Genomic DNA, 16731 nt, shown 5'->3' with positions numbered 1-16731 from the left:
CATACTTGACAAAGGATATAAGATGATGCTGAAATCTATATAGCAGATAAAGGATGGGAAGAGCTAGCCCAATAACAAAATTAGATGGAAGTGATTCAAAACCAAATGACTAGCTAGATCTGGTAATGATATAAAAGATTGGATTTTCAATTTATAAAATTCTAAGATTGGATTTTCAATTTATAAAATTCTTGAATAGATTAAACAAACGGAAAAGATAATGATTAAGAACTAATATAAGCATGACATCACTGTGATGTCAATCCTTACTCACATAATCATGACTTTTGTCTGCTTCCAGTAATTGTCAAAAACACACTGTAATGATTTTGGGTACTTTGGCAAACTAAAAAAATTAAACATCTAAGTGAAAACCAACTAAAAATGACCAAAATTTTGGTAACTTTCAATCAGAAAAAAAGAGCTTAAAAGGAGCCAAAAAAGGGAAATAAGAAAACCCTAGGAGAGGTAAAACCTGCAGTGGGTCAAGGCCCTGACAATTAATTCTGGCACACTTGCAATACTCGTTGAGGACGCAATGAATATATCCTCCAAACATAAGCGCCACCATTAATGGCTAAGTTTGTTTCCCATTTATGTGATGCTACTATTATTCTCTTGACATATATATATGGAAAAAGAGTTGAATCAGTAAGAATTAAAGATTTTGGTAAATTTGGTGCCTAGGATTGTGATGGCTAACTGTTGTGGGTGCAACATAACCATCTCTCTCTCTCCACCAACCAATCCTCATATCTCGATTCATTACTTATCCTCTCTCTCTGTCTACTTTGTATATTTATACCCCCAATAAACCCCTAGCTTCAATTCAATCCTCAGAAGTCATAAGTTCTTCTCTCTTTCTTCAATCTAAGACTTTTCCTTTGGTCCTCTGTGTATACAGTATACACAGATTGTTTGATTGCTATTTTTTTTTTTTTTTTGTGACAAAGTTGGACTTAGGTTTGAAACTTTTTTTATTTTTTTTTATTTGTTATTAATTTTTTTTTATGTCCTTTGCTTTGCTTTTTCCCTTTGCTTTTCATAAATGTTCTTTAGGGTTAGGGTTTTCGTTGGAGTGCCTTGAGTCTTCTTTCTCTTTTCTTCTCTTTTGCATGGAGTGAGTGATGATGATATGAGCATATATCAGTGTCAAGACATCAGCCGTTTGTTGCGGATGGAGCATCATCAAGATTCACATAACTTTTCTAGGGTTTCATGTGGGGTGGTTGTGGTATTGATAATGGCCTTTTGTGGTCCCTTCTCTTCGCTCCCAATAGCCCTTTGATATGGGAATCCTGATGATGCTGCAGCGGCAATTAATGGCTTTTTTTAATCTTCTTCTCATCTCAAAACTTAAAACATTCCAACTATATATATATACACACACACACATACTTTTATGTATGTATACTATGTTCTTTGTTTTAAATCATATATGAATAGTATAATATTGCGGTTTTTTTTTTTTTTTAAATAGTCATCGCAACTTCTTAATCTGTCTGTTCTAAATTTATAAATGGTTGTTATTTTGTATATATGGATTATCCATGTTGTATGTACTAGGTTTTGGTTGAGCAATGTGGTTGACGAACCTCTGGAATAATATTGGTGTAATCTTTGTTACCTTAAGTTTTATTTTTCATTGTTGAGGGATTTGAGTCACTTCACTTTACCTTTGTGTAGTTCGATCTGCTGGACTACTACCATCGTGACTCAGGTATGTCTGTACGATTAGATATAATGGTTCCTTTTACTCTATGGACACTTGTGGTTCTCAGATTTTGTTCCTCCTCTCTCTCTCTCTCTCTCTCTCCACTTAGATTGATCTCTTTATCAGTCCATCTCAGCTTTTAGATCACATACAAACTTAGTGTATAAGAAGCTGCACACGTAATCTTACTGAGATCTGCTTGTTCTCTTTTCTGTATCCAAATGTGCCGCAAAAAGCTGTTTTTTTTTTTTTTTTTTTTTTTTTCCTTAATCCAAATGAGTGAAATTTAGATTTGGTTCGGTTTCTGTTTTTAACACATACGTTTCATAATTTCTGAACAGAAACATACTGTTCCTTAACTTTAACTTTGTTTTGGACTTCAGATCTGGGAAAATCCCTTTAATGGCTTTTTCTTTTTTTCTTTTTGCAGATTTTGGGCAGATTGAATCTTCAAGTTCACATAAAAGATGGAAATTTTCTTCACCGAATATGGCTGTGTGTATGTGTGCACTTGAAGGGGAATGTTTTTGCTGCTCTGGTTTTGGTTTTGGCAGTCTTAGGGTTTGGTAAAATTGTCCTTTACTGTATTTTTATGCTTTGCTTAACTTGTTTTTTGAAATTCATTCCTTTACTTCTCATGCTTGGATCAAGTCACTAGATATATAATTTCAATGACTGTTATTTTTCATGTAGCCAGTAGTTATATTCATCATTGATTTAACAATTTTTTCTTTGTCATAAACAATGTATGTTGGAGCTGTATAAGGTGCTGAGAAGACAAACTTAGTGACATATTTGTGAATGAATGTCTATACAGTTTGGTTAACAACTGCACATGTGGATCTCAGAATTAGTTGTTCCTTAATATCATGTACACGTTTTTCATGCTATTACATGAAGGAAATGAAAGTTGTCATTTTATATGTATTATAAAATTTTGAATATTATTTACCCAAAACAAAAAAAAAATGAATAGGTTCAGACCTTTTAATCTTGGCTTTATATTCAAGCTAGGTTCAGACCTTATAATTATATTTTATTTTTATTTTTTTTTTCTTTTCAGTTGCATTGAATCAGAATAAATCTGTATTATTGGGAATGTCAATAAGCAACTAGGATGTGCTTATGGATTATTGGGACGACATTGAGTCACTGGCACCTTATATGGTATGACATTGAGTCACTGGCACCTTATATGGTATGCCTGTTGTTGATGTCATTGTTAATGTTGCTTGGTTTCCAATGATGGGATGACCACTCTGAGAGAGAGCTTTTGTAGATTCCACATACATAAAAAGCACTCAAAGAACAAGTGAGAGGTCAACTATGAGAATGCTTTGGAGAGGCTACAATTGTTAGGTATGTGCAAAAAAAGCCATTGTCCATCATGTAAGTTTAAGATGTCATTGATGGTTTTTTTTCCTCAAAGGACAATTGTACCATTTTATTAGAGAAAATCACATTCACAAAGACTTTGGTTAGTGTTTTTAACTTTGTTATTTGACGTCCTACCGTGGCAACACTCAGTCCTCAGGTAGGTCCACCATAAGTAGTGGGCCTCACGTGGAGGCGTGAGTGTTGCCAGTCACAACAAATGTAATTTGCCTTCTTTATTTTATTTTATACTGTTTTCCTTCTTTATTTTATTTTATACTGTTAGACACAGTAAGTTCCACCACGGATTCACAATTTTTAACTCAGTTCTCTCCAATGTAAAAATGTCATCATTCATCTAAAGGTTTAGTAAGTGGCCGTTGTGAGACCTGCTATGATTCCAATGGTCCAAAACAACAGTAGTTCAAAAAAATGGTCCAAAACAATAGTAGTTCAAAAAAATGGTTCAAAATATGCTCTGTGCACATTTGTATTTCACTTCCACCCTAATAATTCCACCATTAAAAAAGAGATTAAAGGAGCATCAAATCAAACGAGTACAAGCTCGCTCAGGCTTCATCAGTCTACCATCCATGGCACATTGTCTTCAACAATAGCTTGGAGAAAAGCTTTTTGGTGAAAAACTGAGAAATACTCGGGCTTGAGCCCAAGTTGAATGTTGAACAGTCAATATAATCTTTGGTGGCACCCTCGTGCTGATATGTCAGTTTATTATTGGTGGGAAAATATTTTCCCTCCACATCATTCTTTCAACAACATTGGAAAATAGTTGAGTCGGTAAGAATTTAAAAGATTTTGGGAAATTTGGTACCTAGGATTATGATGGATAATAAATATGGGAGCACCATATATAACAAGCACAAACACTTTTAAAAAGGTGTTGCGTCTGTGTTAGACACTCCTAAACAAATGTTCCACACCTTGGCCGTCGTGCCCTGAACAAGTGTCCCACACTATGGCCATTGTATGGCAAGTGTCCCATGCTTCATGCTGTCCACAATTTAAAAATAATATTTATTATTTTGAACACTTCATATCGACACATTTTGAACACTTGTTTAATAATACTCAAACATATTACCCATTCTTCGTCTTATGTAAAAACAAACACATCATGACAGCAATGAAACAACATATATTATAAACATAAATAAAATCCCGGAGGTAGCTAGTTATTGTACATTCCTCAATAATGAGTTTGAAGCTTTATTTAATTATGTCCTTTCTTTGCTTTGCCTTTCCCTTTACTTTTCAAATGTCCTTTAGGGTTAGGGTTTCGGTGGGAATGCCTTCAGTCTTCCTTCTCCTTTGCATGGAATGATGATGATGATGAGTAAAGATCAATGTCAAAACACCGGCAGTTTCTTGCGGATGGAGCATCATCAAGATTCACATAACTTTTCTAGGGCTTCATGTGGGAGTGGTTGTGGTAGTGATAATACCTTTTGCGGTCCCTTCTCTTCACTCCCAATATCCCTTTGATATATATGAGAATCTTGATGACGCTGCAGCGGCAATTAATGGCTTATTTTTATCTTCTTTTGATTCTCAAAACCTTCAGCACTGTGTATGCATATATGTATACTTAGAATTAAAGTCTTAAAACATTTCTATAGAATTTGAAGTTTTATTTTAATGTCTTAAATATATATAAAACCATCTTGGAACTGTTGCAACTGCTTAATTAATTAATCTGCGTGCAATACACAAAGATTAGCAGTATTGGGTTGAGCAGTACTGTCTGTCACGAAGCTGTGGAATAATGTTGTAATCTGTGTTATTTGGAGTTCAATGTTCGAGTGTTGGGGAATATTTGAGTGGTTTCTCTGACCTCTGTGAAGTTGTGGTGTACTGGAACCACCATGACTCAGGCATGTCTGTACTTCAGTGTAACTAAGTGTACGACTACAAATAATGCTTCTTTTTACTTCATGGACACTTGTGGTTCTCACCAGATTTTGTTCCTCCTCTCTTTTTCTGCTTTACATCACTTGCCAACTTTTCTCTCCATATGTGTGGTATATATGTTTGGAAGCTGCCCCTACATGAAAATTATGGAGATCTGATTATTTTCTTTTATGTATCCAATTGTGCAACAGAAAGCTGCAGTTTTTTTTTTTTTTTTTCTTTTCTTAATCCAAATAAGTGAACCTTTATATTTGCTTAATCTGTTTCTGCATATTCGTGCATTTTTTAATTTCCGGGGGAAAAAGGTATTATACATTTCCTTCAACTTTGTTTTGGACTTCAGATCTGGGAAGATCCCTTCTCTCTGCAGGTTGTGGGAATAAATCAAGTTCCCATAAAAGAGGAATATTTTCTTCACCAAATATGGTTGTATTTTGTACACTTGAATAGGAGAATGTTTTGGCAGCTCTAGTCTCGGCAGTTTTAAGGTTTGGTACAATTGACATATGTTATGTTTGGGAGTACCGAATGGGTACATTGAATAATATTTAGTACAAATTTGAAATTGAAGAAAATTTAGCACTGAATTGGTGCCTTTGCTCAACTTGCTTTTTGTTACGAATGTGAATGTTTATGTGACCATGAGGATCTGCCCCAATGTATTGACCCTTTTTTCAATTCATTCCTTCTCCTCAATTCAAAGGAGTAGATATAAAAATTCAATGATATATGGTTACTTTTCATGTAGCTAGCAAGTAGTAATATTCATCCCTGATTTAACAATTTGTTCGGTGTAATACACAATGTACGTATATGTTGGACCTATATAAGTTGCAAAGAAGACCAACTTAGTGACATGTAAAGGAAAATTTGAATATCCTCCTCTGTTTGCTATCATATATAAGGAATATTTGTTTATTGTTGCTGTTAACATTATCTGCTCTCCTATGCACAAACAATTACTTAAACTTAAGCTTTCACTAGTTGTTTTGGTCCTCGTGCCAACTTAGGATCGCTATGCGGTCCGTTGGCTACAGTGAGTTTATGTTTTTTTTTTTTTTTTTTCAATTTCATTGAATCTAGATAAATCTGTATTGCCTACTAAATTAATGGTGAGGTAAGTAATCCAATGTCAATATGCAGCTACGATGACAGGAATTTAGTTCAAGACATAAATTGCATAAGTGGTCACTATTTATTGATAATTATAGAATATTGGAGGATTCTCTAAAGTTTACTAATATATTGAGTAAAGAAATTTTAGAAAAGTTGAGAATTATATAGAGTTGTGAATATGTGATAATTTAGAGGACTATTCTAGAGACTAAATTTTAACCATCAATTATAATAATTTATCCTATCCGTTGATCTTTAGAAAATGGATGATACTATAAAAGGTAAGAGTCTAAAAGAAAAAGAGAGATCACCAAATTGTTCTAATATAAAGAAGTAAATTCACTATTATTCTTTATTTGTCTTAGGGTGCATCTATACATTACTCTTAACACAAAAGCAAAGTGAGCATGTGGTGTGAATTTCAATACGTGAGTTATTTTTATTTTTATTTTTATTTTTTTTAGTGGAGGTTCGAATCCCTAATCTTTTTTTGAAAAGTAGGAATTTGGTACCACTAAAGCAAAACAAAAGTAAAACAATAACTAAAACAATAACTAGCAAGGCGAAGGTGAAGGTGGATAACTAGCAAGGTGGAGGTGAAGGTGAAGGTGATGGTGATTAGCTGGGTTTGGTAAAACCGTAAAAGAATGATGTTCTTTATTAGATCTATTAAATTTATTTATTTATTTTTTATTATTATTTTTTTAAGATAAACAAGAGTAATTGGACAAACAGCCACAGGAAGCCTAACAAATTATTGAATTAAACGAAAGCCCAACCCAATATTAAACAAGAGTAATTGGACAAACAGCCACAGGGAAGCCCAATAAATTATTGAATTAGACTAAAGCCCAACCCAATATTAAGTTCTCCATTTATGGGCCTGTACAAATGTTTATATTTGTATTTTTTTATTTTTTTAACACGTTTATACTTGTATTTATAAAATTGAAATTCACTCTTTAAAAAAAACCAATATTCAAACTGAGGTGCCTGAACTCTACAACAACCTAGCTCCACGTATAGTGTCAGCAAAAGAGAGATACAATTTAAGAAGAGGGGGCATTTTGGGATGACATTGACTCTCGAAATTTTTTTGAATTCCTTTGCGCCATATATGTGAGATATTAATTTTGTAATTGGTAAATTTTGGTGTCAAAACGTGTTAGATCAAATTGTAATTTTTGTTTTTCTTTTGAATCTCAATGTCAAAATCGAAACAACAAGTGTGACAAATATACGTTCAACTTTGATTCGTAGAAGAACATCATGTTAGAGAAGGTGACAATTGATTTTTACCATTGCTGAGTTTTGGTGATAGGCACCTAGAAAATTTTCAAAGTTTCATTTTTCAAAAGTGCACTGCCACACCGGAACCGGTCATGCTTTATCACAACCGGTTGCGGTTCGTTTTGTTTCAAATTCGTTTTTGAACAATTGGTTACTGTCCGTGCGGAACTAATTGCTCTCACGCAAACGGTTGCATTATTGTTTTTTGCAAAACCGGTTGCACTATATCGGTAAATTACAATTTGAGTCCAATTGGGTTCTTTTTTTATCAGATTTTAGGCAGTTATTTTTGCATGAATTTGACTTGGTTTCCAAGTAGTTTTAGATCTCTCTAAAATCTATATAAAAAAATTTTCTCTCTAGGTTCTGAGGGCTTTTGGAACTTAATTATCAACAATTTCAAGAGAGGTTGTGAGAAATATTTTTATTCAAAAAATCAATCTGATTTTTCTGATTTTATTTTTGAGAGTACACATATAAACACAAGAGTGATTTAGGATGATGTTCTCTATCTTATGGGAATTGGAGCATAATTGAAGCTTTAGATATTCCGAGAAGTAGAATTTTATTTGCCTTCATATATTTCAGAATTTGAAGGAAGAGGAAAAATCGATTACACTTTGGTCACAGAGCATTCGTATAATGTTTGTGATATACTAGTAATCCTTTTACAGGGATTACGGGAGAAAGGTTGAAGTCAAGTGCTATTAGACGGGGGAGTCGCAAAGCCGAAAATGTTTAGCAAATTGGTTCTTAATAGAGTGAAGGGGTGTGAGCCGTCCATTGTACTTTGCTTCAATTATAGTGAATTGTTTCTCGCTCACGACTACAAAAGTGCTTGAAGTTTTTTCTAGACGAATGGTCTATTATGCCAATCACAAAAATTGAGCAAGTTGACCTATTCACCTTCTCTAGGTCATTAAAGTAGTGGTTCACAACTTAATCAACTAACAATCTCCGCATCCCGCTACTCACAATATAGTATGGCTAGCTTCTTGATGTTGCTTACTTTCCAATGGTGGGATGACCACTCTGAGAATCTATTCCAGCTTGAGGGAGCAGTCCACATCGAGATTGAATGAATCTCCAATGGGTGAGACAAAAGATCACTCAATGAACAAGTGTGAGGTCGACTATGAAGATGCTTTACAGAGGCTACAAATTATCATCATTTAAGTTTAAAAAGCCATCGATGGGATTTTTCTTAATAAGGATAATTGTACCACTATATTAGAGAAAAATAAAATATGGAATAAAAAAGTTACTCCATTTGTAAAGCACATTCAGTGCTTTTTGACTATTAGGTTCCCACCAGGGCAGATTTTAAAGTACTTTATACTAGTATTTTTTCCTTTTTAAAATTATATATCTAAGAAGTTTTATTGTCGTCTCTCCTGAAATTACAAAAATAAAAATCACTTTTGTCCAATCTAAAAGCATTATCTAAAGGTTTAATGTGAGGGCCGAGACCAGCGATCACATCCCCTGTTGTCCAAAAACGACCATTGTTCAGAAAATGGTCCTCATTAAATGATCTAATCTCATCTTATCCAATGCACCATTGCTAAAGGGATAAAAGGAGCATCAAATCGAACCAAAGAAAGACAAAGACATGTTGTCTTCAATAATCTAGATTTTAGGCTCCAATACTCAACCTCCTTAAAAGAGAAAGCTTATACCATTTAAGGTTAAAGCCAATAGTTTTAATAATGTAGCTTCCAAAAAAACTTTTGTCCAAACCAAAGAGAAACAATAACATATTGTTTCAATAATCTAGCTTCTACTATATATTTTTGTCACTCAACCAGAAATTATTAGACCCCCTTTGAAGGAGTAAGTATTGGGTATGCCCGACGCTAGTGCACCAGGCACATTCAAACTATCCATGTATTGTACGCGCCAGCGTGTGTACATCTTGATCAGCACAATGTGCCGGGCCAACTCTCCTAGCCCACCAAATCGATTCGCCTGCCACATGCAAGTATTTGAAAACAGAGGTGTCCACCTCCTAATTGTAGGCTTTCAACTTGGGGCTCCACCCTTTCGGACTGGCCTTGACAATTTCTTTTATAGCCTTGTATCTTGAGTAGTGATTTACTATATGCAATTATTGAATTTAATCTATGTGAAAAGGGTGGTGAAATTTAATTTATGTGATAAGGGTGATAGGTCTAATCACGTTAAGTATGGAACTCACCACCACAAACTCAAATCAAATTAGGAATTAATAATTCATATAGTTGCTGCTGATATTGTGAGTATCTTTTTCGTTTGTATTTGAACAAAGAATAAGAATAAAAGATGAACCATATCAAAGCTAGCAGAGTCCTTGGACATCACCTAGTAAATGTTTGTAACACATCGGAAAGAAATCCAGCAATGTATTTTTAGTGTGTCATTTTTTTTTTCTTTTTTTATATCCTGTCATATGTATAAAGAAAAAAATTGATATCTATGGAAGATGAGAGATAGAGGAATTACAAAATTAAATCGTGAAATTACTTGTGATAGAATTAAAAGAAAGAATATAAAATATATCCACCACCCCTTCGTACCCATAGCTAAGTTGACAATGATAAATATGTTGGTACTCTGTACTATTTAAGAGTAAACAAATATTCTAATAATTAATTAAATAAAAACTATTAAAGAACCTGTAGATGGAGGCTAAAATTTGATTTTATGTATTTAAAGACAATTTACTCTCGCCAATGGCACTTGTCTTCATGATACTTTACTTCAATCGGTAGCAGCACTTCAATCCAACTAGACTAGCAAATCACCAATGGGTTACTCTCTTTTTGACTCGACTCGAACTCAATATGGATCTTAAACAACTTTGACTCAAATGAACCCTCAGCCACAAAGACTTGAACCGAACCACTTGAAAAAGTGCCTAATGCAAATGGTAGGCCATGGGTATTTATAGAGGTAAATGGTGTCTGTTTTGGTGATCAACCCGAACCGTCACTAGGTGCAACTCTTCAGCTCGAAGCAGTATTAGTTGCAACTATTCGACCTGAACCAACACACCATTTACCTATTCAAATTTTAAACGTCGGCTAATTCTAGGTTACATGAAATTAGTAGTACCTAGAATGTCAATGACTACTGGAAAAAGATACAAAAGTTGGCCCATGCCGGCTCTCCATAATAATGTTGCTCCATCCCTTCTGCCAATTTAGCTCTTAATACATGCAGGATCATTGAAGTCAGATTCCTCGCCACCGATTAGGTTTTAATCTTCTGATTTGGTTAACCCGATCCATTTTAATTGGTTTATCCAAACTAATACAGGTTCAGGAATTTTAAATCATTTGGATTAGTTCAAGTCCATTAAATCCACACATATTAGAGTCCAACAAGCCTAGACACAAACCGATAATTCTTTTTAATAAAAAAGAATAATCTTTTTTGAGAATCCAAGCCTAGGCCCGACCCGAACCAGTCGAGTTGGATGACGCATGCGGTTTGGACCCAAGCTTCGGCCTACAAAAGTAGAGTATCCCAAGCAAAGGCGGATCCAGGGTAAGCGAAAATGGGCTTCAACCCACCCTAATTTATTTTTTTTACCATACTACTTTAAGCCCAACCCCCAAAAAAAAATAAATAATAAAAAAAAAATAGTAATGGTAGCCTACCCCAAGTTAGCCCAATCTAAAATTAACCCACTCTGTTCAGAAATGCTAAATCCACCCTTGACCCCAAGGGCCGAATCTCAAAGAATCAAACTTGGAATATATATAGTCATTAAGATTTCCTCCATATTTTGATATGGGACAAACAACACCACAAATCCATTTTCACCTCTTTAAATGCTTATCAAACACCTTATTTTTGTATTCAATTTCTCAGCCCAGAAACGATTGATCATTTACTATCGGAGAGAAACACATTGGCCCACCTCAAAAGCTTAGAAGGACCCACTCCAATTTTGATCTAAAGTTGTTTGACCATCCAAACTAAAAAATAATTTAAAAAATTAACCACACTTAACCTCTAAACTTAAAAGCAAATATAAATGACCAAAAACTTGTTATGTAGTTTCAATGAGCTTAAAAGTAGCCAAAAATGGCAAATGAGAGTCAATAGAAACTAAAAATCCTAATGCCTAGTTTGGTTGGAAAGAAATAAAAGGAAAAGAAAATAAAGATAATGGAGATCGAGATATGGTTTTTTGTTTTTGGTATAAAGTTTTGGAAGGAAGAGAAAAGGAAATGGAAGGATTTGGAAGAAAACATCAATGCTTCATTTAGGAGGAAGGAATGAAGAAAGAGGGGTATTGGAGGGAAGATAGGCTGGAAGCCTAGAAGAAACAAACTTCATTTGTTTGGTAGAGATGATACAGTGAGAGAAGAGAAAAAAGGATTGATCCTACACAAATTTTCATCCCTCCAAATATGGACGAAAGAAGAAAAAAGAAAAAAACATGGCTATTATAAAAGCTTTTGAATTACAAAATTTTACTTATAATTAACAGCCTCTCTTCTCTTCTCTTTTCTTCTATAGCTCCAAGCAAACAAAATAAGACATTATCTCATTATCTTCTCTTCCATCGAATCAAACAAAAAGAGAAAAGAATACAATCTCTTCACCAAAGATGTCTCATATATTCATCTCTTATTCTCTCCTTTCCATCCAATTTTCTTCCATCCAATTTTCTTTCTTCTGACCAATCAGAGCATAAAGTTTGATGAATTGATTTTGTTATACTCCCAAAAATGGAAGGAAATGAAAGGAGTGAAAGAAAAGTCTGCATTTTTAATGAAACTTTGTTAATACTAAATTTGTTCTTATTATTATAAAAGACAAAATTTATAGAAAAAAGTATAGTGGTAAATCAATTAAAATAGTTACATTTCCTTTCTTTCTCTAAACATGATTACTTTCATTTTATTTTTCCTTTATTAGTCAAACCAAACACAATAAGTAATTCACACAATCCTCTTCTTTCCATTTTTTTTTTCCTCCTCTTGTAACTAATGTTATATATACTTTCTTTTCTTTTTATAGTGTAAAAGAGGCTAAACCACGCACACTTGCAAATACTTATGGACGATGCAACAAATATATTCTCCAAACAGAAATGCCACAATTACTGGCTAAGTTTTTATTTTCCATTTATATGATGTTATTATTCTCTTGACCTAAGTTACACAACACTTCTGAAAGTGTGTCGTTCTTATGCTCCACAAGCAAATTAATGTTTTTGGAACAAATTCTTTCACAATTTGCGAATTCAATTTTGTCAATTCTCAAATTCAATTTGTGAATCCTTGAATTCAGATTTCTCGTTCATTGATTATAGACAATTACATGTGATATTTATTATGGATTGCAATTACAAAAATGTACTAAAACAATTAAAATGTGTAGAATTTAGAATAAACCTACAATATTTAAAAGGAATAAAACGTTTTTGCCATACTGATATCCTATTCGTTTTATAGATATTCGGGTAAATTACAGTGACACCCCCTGAAGTTTGCTCTATTGACAGCCATATACAAGTTAGTTCTTTTTTTAACAATGACACCCCCTATCAGCTTTTGCACTTAAAAATGTTATAAAATGTCTAATTACCCTCATCTCTTTAAAGTTTTTTAATAAAAAAAAAAATAATAGATAAACTAAAAGATCATTTTGGCCTTAATATTTAGGGGGAAAAGAGTTGTGTTAATTAATTCTGGGGTGATAATATAATTGATGTATATATGCTTGCCGACTAATTAATATTAGGAAAAAATATTCAAAGTAAAATAATTGAATTTGTAATATATATATATAAAAAAGATTTTGGCACTAGCTAAGATTTAATTAGTATATGCAAGTATGGTTGCTATAATATAAAATAACTTATAAAGGTTAAAAAAAAAAAAAAAAAGGGCAATTCATGGTTCTAATAGGTGAAATAACAAGTCAAAGAGTAATAATGTCAATTTAAAGTGGCAAGAGACAATTTTAGTACTTGTCTTTGTTAACCTTATCAAACCTGAGGGGATGGGAATGTTATTGTTAAAAAATGTGTCAACTTGTATGTGTCTAATATATAATAAGACAAATCTCAAAGAGTGTGAATGTAATTTATCCTAAATGTTCCAATCACTTCTTAAAAGAATATATAGTTTTAAAATATTGAATGCGTGTACACTTTATATATATATATATATATATTTGCAAACAAATTATATGGATACTTTTAAATTTTACATTATTTAGTTAAAAACTTTATTATTTTAGAATTCTTTAAAATAATCCTTTCATGTTTTGTTTCCGTATTCTCGCTCACTCCGCAACTTAGGTCTTGACATATGTGGAAGAATGTTGACTGTTGAGTCACTAAGAATAAGGATGGCAATTTCCTCCGACTGGGCGGTTTCCGCCTCGCCCCTACCCCAAATGGGATGGATTTAGTGGCCCTTAAATGAGTTTGAAACGAATATGGTAAAATAATTAAAAACCCGAATTGGGTTTAGGGCGGGGGCGAATTTAGTGATGAACCCGCCCCCGCCCCCGCCCCGATTGTATATGTACCTTTTAAATTTTTTATATATATAATATATATTTTACATTTTTAAAATTGTAATTATTGTGCTGGATAATATATTAATATTCGCTACTTAATAATTTAAAAGTTGGGCCAACTTATTTATCAGCCCAATTTGGACACATCGGACTAGTTTTTTTTTTTTTTTTTTTTTTTTTACTATGTAATAAAAGTAGCATAACCTTCCCCCGCAATTAAACGAAGTACATGGGGCAAAGTCGGTATTTTATCTACCGAAATAGGGCCGGCGGAGATGGTAACAATTACAAATCCGAAGTAAGAATAGAATTGGTATGATAAATTTTTTAGTAAAACAGAGTTGGGTTTAGCCAACTCCGTCTCCTTGCCATCCCTAACTAAGAATTAAAGATCTTGGCAAATTTGTTACCGTGGTTTGGGTACCCATCTCTCTCTCTCTCTCCACCACCCAATCCTCATATTTCAAATTCAGACTTATCCTCTCTCTTTTACTTTGTATACGAGTATATTTATACCCCATAAAGCCCTAGCTTCAGTCCTCAGAAGTCGTAACATACTCCTTGATCTATTCCTTCTCTCCAAGTTCTTTTGCACATCTTTTAGTGTTTGATTGTAGGTGTATGTACGGAGCTAGCTTTCTTTACAAAGTTGGACTTAGTTATTGTACATCCTCCAGTAATGGGTTTCGATCAAGCTTTTTTTTTATGTCATTTATTTGCTTTGCCTTTTCCCTTTACTTTTCAAATCTCCCTTTAGGATTAGGGTTTTGGTGCGAGTGCCTTCAGTCTTCCTTCTTCCTTCTCTTTTGTATGGAGTGATTAATGATGATGGACAAAGATCAAGGTCAAGACGGATAGTAGCCGTTTGTTGCGGATGCAGCATAATCAAGATTCGCATAACTTTTCTAGGGCATGTTGCGTAGTTGTGGTAGTGATGATGCCCTTTTGTGGTCCCTTCCCTTCACTCTCAATAGCCCTTTGATATGGGAATCTTGATGATGCTGCAGCGGCAATTAATGGCTTTTTTTTTTTAATATATATCTTCTTTTAATTCTCAAAACCTAAAGCACTGGAACTTATATATATATATGTATACTTCGTGCCCTGTTTTAAATCATAAAGCATAAGATTGTGCGTGTTTAGTATTGTGTGTGTGTGTTTTTTTTCTTTCATTCTTTTGTTTTAAAAATTAAAAACCTATCTTGATACTGGTGCAACTGAGTAATCTTTGTGTTCTTATACACAAATATTAGCATCAGACTTATATATATATATATGGTTGTATTTTGTATGGATTGACTCGAGACCTAAAGAACTGGAACTTATACACACACACACATGTAGTATGCATACTTTGTCCCTTGTTTTTAATCTTAAAACATTACTATAGATTCTAGTGTTTTCTTTTATATTCCTTTTTTGTCCTTATTTGGTTTTTCTTTTGACCTTGAAAAAAAAAAAAAAAAAAAAAACAACAACAACAATCTGTCATCTTGGTACTGGTGCAACTGCTTAATCTGTGTTCTAATACACAAAGATTAGGATAAGTCTTATAAATGGTTGGTATTTTGTATGGATTATTAACTTGTACAAGGTTTGGGTGTTTGTAATCTGTGTTATATATCTTGAGTACCATTTATAAGTTTTGACGGATTTGAGTGGTTTCTCTGACCTCTCTGAAGTTCTGCTGTACCTGAACCACCATTACTCCAGGTATGACCGTATGTCTGTACTTCAGTGTAACCCGATCACTGTATGGCCAGAAATAATGGTTCCTTTAACTTGATGGATACTTGCTTCTCAGATTTTGTTCCTCCTCCTCTCTCTCTCTCTCTCTCTCTCTCTCTTTTTCTCTCTCTTCTCAGATCCATCTCAGTTTTTAGACCACTTACCAACTTTTCTCTCCATATGGGTGGTATGTTTGGAAGCTGTCTTACATGAAATTATTGAGATCTGCCTGTTCTCTTTTATGTATCCAAATGTGCAGCTCAAAAGAAGGCTTCTGTTTTTTTTTTCTCCTCTTAATCCCAATACGTGAACGAGATTTGGTTTGGTTTCTGATTCTGATGCATACATTACCTAATTTCTGAAAGAAAAAAAAAAAAAAACACACACACACACACACACACACATATATACACACACACATTTTCTTTAACTTTGTTTTGGACTTCAGATCTGTGAAGATCCCTTTTTTTGCAGGTTCTGGGAATAAATCTTCAAGTTCCCATACGTTTGTGTGTTTGCGTTTGTGTATGTGTACAATTGAGTAGGGGAATGTTTTGGCTGCTCTAGTCTTGGCAGTTTTAGGGTTTGGTAAAATTGTCTTTTACTGTATTTATGTGTTTTTGTCAACTTGTTTATTCTTTATGATACATTGGAGTAACTCTAAAGGTTATTACCAATCTTTTTTTTTTAACATGTTGACCTTTGTTGCTTAATTTTGTGTATTACATTTGTGAGGAAAAAAATTCAGATGATTTTGCGGCAAGATTAAATTCTCTATTCGGTCTAGTCTTCTGTCTTTGGTGTTCAAAAACAGCAGGAAAGCTTGGATTATAGATGATTCTTGGCACCTTCCCAGTTCTTGTATCAATGGCCCATCCTATATAGTGCTTCTTTGGCGTTTTGTGTTTTCTTCTTTATTTCATGGGTATATTGCTGTAACGGTGGTTCTATGTTGTTTGTTTTGGCTGTTTTGGGATTCTTTCTCAATTGGCTGTTTGAACCTGTTTGTATACACAAACTTTACCCAAAAAAATAAAATAATAATAATAATAATA

The 16731-nt window shown here is 33.6% G+C and overlaps 1 long non-coding RNA gene across 1 annotated transcript; it reads left to right on the top strand.

The window, feature by feature from the left end:
- Nucleotides 1-627: 627 nt before the first annotated feature.
- LOC132270913 (uncharacterized) lies at nt 628-2402 on the top strand. Its single transcript, XR_009469600.1, has 2 exons — nt 628-1720; nt 2145-2402. It is a non-coding gene; the product is annotated as an uncharacterized LOC132270913 (long non-coding RNA).
- The last annotated feature ends 14329 nt before the right edge of the window (nt 2403-16731 follow it).

Source organism: Cornus florida, unplaced genomic scaffold (assembly GCF_030987335.1).
Source record: "Cornus florida cultivar Cherokee Brave unplaced genomic scaffold, ASM3098733v1 CherokeeBrave_3.0.0_Hap2_Chr08, whole genome shotgun sequence".
In the NCBI taxonomy this organism is placed as follows: Eukaryota; Viridiplantae; Streptophyta; class Magnoliopsida; order Cornales; family Cornaceae; genus Cornus; species Cornus florida.
The sequence above is the reverse complement of the archived record's forward strand: the minus strand, read 5'-3'. Positions and strand labels throughout refer to the sequence as shown.